We start from the raw sequence: 2,816 nt of genomic DNA, 5'->3' as shown, positions 1-2,816 counted from the left end.
AAAAAAAAAAAAAAAAAAAAAAAAAAAAGAGGAGTTAGGGAAGAATAATTCATTGGTATAGTTATTTTCCGTTGACTAAAGATCAGTGGTTAACAAACCTCCATGCTGAAACCCCATCACTGAAGTTCTATAGGACTGACAGCTTTGACATGACATTATCAGATGTATACCCGGCCCTTGGAACTTACAGAGCCATGGGCCATTTTCTTCACTAATATTCATCCTTCATGTTTATGATGAAGGAAACAGAGGRATCTGTTTTTCTCCCTACCATGCAACATTTGCTAATTTAAGCAATGTTAAGTGATTTTTTTTGTTAAATGATAAAAGTGTACATGCTGATCATTCTGCAAAATATCTTTATCATGCAGATATAATCACAGTTTCCAGTTTAAAGGTAGGTTACATGGCTCAGCTGGTCTAAGCATGCAAAAGTCATCTTGTTAGAAACTTGGAAAAACAAAGATTAAAGAACTTGCAAAAAAAGGGAGTGATCCCTTTCCATTCAGTGAAATTGAATCTATAGTGTGAACTTGGAAAAGCATTTTTTTCCTTAAAATACAATTATTACAAATTCTTGTTATTATGCAAATATCTTTACTAGTACAGGAATCCCTAAATGCACTAGAAGCAGAATGACAGCCTTTGGATCTATTAACACAACAGAAGTGATCTGATCAGTTAGCTTTAACAAGGAAACCTCTGAAAACTCATTTTTCCTTTGCATTATATCAATTTAGAGAAAGTATTTCATATTGAAGCCAATAATGCCTATGGCACAATTTAAGTCAAAACCAATGATAATAAAAAATAACTTCTGGAAAATTTGCCGTTAAGGCAGGTTTTGAAAGAGATCAGATTGCAGGTGATGTCAAAGCAGATTTATTTCTTGTAATACTGAGCAATTCATTAAAATACAGATCTAAAAATCTGAAAGTTATAACTGCTTTTAGTACATGCCCTGAGAAGGGTCTGTCCTGTCTACTCCTTCAAAAATTATGAGACAGCCCTTGGGCCTCTGTTCAGTCTAACAGTTTAACACTGTCTGTCCAGCACCATATTACAAGCAAAATCAGCAATGCCAGAGTTTGAAGGAAGAATCTGCATCATTTTAGACTATACCCAAACCTCATGCCCTGAGGCTGGTAACCGGGCTTGGAATGTTCTCCTCAGGTTGGTGTGAATGGAGGACCACAGCATTTGTGGTTGCAGTTAGTTACAGATTTCTCCACTTCTGTTCCAGCACAAAGCTTCACACATTCACTCAGATAACAGATAYGTGCGCGATTATATAGCAGTGAAGGATCAGCAACAAAGCTACATTTAAGGAGCTGGTCAAACRACACAGTCTGGCTGTAGCACAGTGCTCTAAACTATCTTTTGTAGGATRTATCTTTTGGGGATATGAAGGTCTATATGATCTAATGCAGCACTAAGCTGGACTTTGGATAGATTCTGCTTAGTGCCTGCTGTGTAGACCTATCAGCTTAATAGGCACTAGCTTGAATAAAACTCTGCATGATTCAGCTTCTTAGCTTTGTAACAGCCAGTATCTTGCACTGAGTAAAAGGGAGACTAGTACTTTGTCAGTAGAGAAAGCAAAAACAATACAACATACCTCCCTTCCCACAGTTCATTATCTGTCCTTTGCTTTATCCTTCCTGTTTGCTTTGGTAAAAGGAGGGAAGGAAACCGAGGGAAGGAAAAGGTTTTGCCATGCCCTTACACAAATGCCCTGAGGAAAGAARAAGGAATGCAAGAAACTTTCACCAACCACCTGCATGTTGTGTCGAAAGATGAGGTGTGCTGAGCAGCTATGGCCAGGACATCATTCCTTGTAGTGCTGAAGGTATCTGAGAGGATGTCACAGGTACATAAAATGTGGTCCAGGGACCACATATAGAGGGAGTCTGAAGCGCCACAAAAAGGTATGGGAGTGAGCAAACTGTTCTTAATGCATCTTTGATACATTAAGAGAGTACTTTTAGAGTCATCTAAGACTTTTGAGAAGTAGACYAGCAAATCGACTTTTAATAAGAACAAAACAGGTTCTATATGAACAGCTGTAGCAGTTGCTGCTTTTAGTTCCTCTTCCCCGGTGGCTGTAGACTCATGGAATAAGTCACCATCCGTTCCTCTCAGCAGGAGCAATGATCCTGGATTCTCCAAGAAGGAACTGCTGGTAGGTAGCTAATGAGAAGAAAAAGTGCTGCCTGGGGGAGTGCATTAAAGGGATCATTGAACAGGTTTAATGGAGAATTTTCTTAGATTATGCTTAAATCAGGACAAAATGGGCTTGCTCAAGGCAGCCCCACTGAAGCTGAGACATTTACTCAGATGTGGGAAATCTCTGCAGTGATGATCAATGAGCTTTCTGGGTGCTGCTTTCCTATTTAAAATAAGTTTTGTTCCTCAATGGTTACACTTTTAGGAATTGAAGATGTAACTGCCCCATTGCCAAAACAAAGGCTCAGTGTATGGACAGAAGGCTCCACTGGTCTTTACTGTAGCCAAACAAATTTATCAGGCTTAAGTAAATTCAGGACACGCACATTACTTGTAAGATCATTATCAACTCATTCTTAGTCTCTTCCTCTATGATATCACAGACAGCCAGTAAAATAATATGATGGTTTAGTAGCAGTAGTAATAAGGTAGAAGTAATATAAGGTAGAAGTAATATACATGAGTAATATAACCTCGTGAGGTTCAACAAGGGCAAGTGCAGAGTCCTGCACCTAGGGAAAAATAACCCTAGGCACCAGTGCAAGCTGGGGGCTGACCTGCTGGAGAGCAGCTCTGTGGAGAAAGTCCTG

The sequence above is a fragment of the Rhea americana genome, unplaced genomic scaffold (genome assembly GCF_003343005.1).
Source record: "Rhea americana isolate MKP2758 unplaced genomic scaffold, rheAme1 scaffold_32, whole genome shotgun sequence".
Lineage (NCBI taxonomy): Eukaryota > Metazoa > Chordata > Aves > Rheiformes > Rheidae > Rhea > Rhea americana.
Note: the sequence above shows the minus strand (reverse complement) of the source record.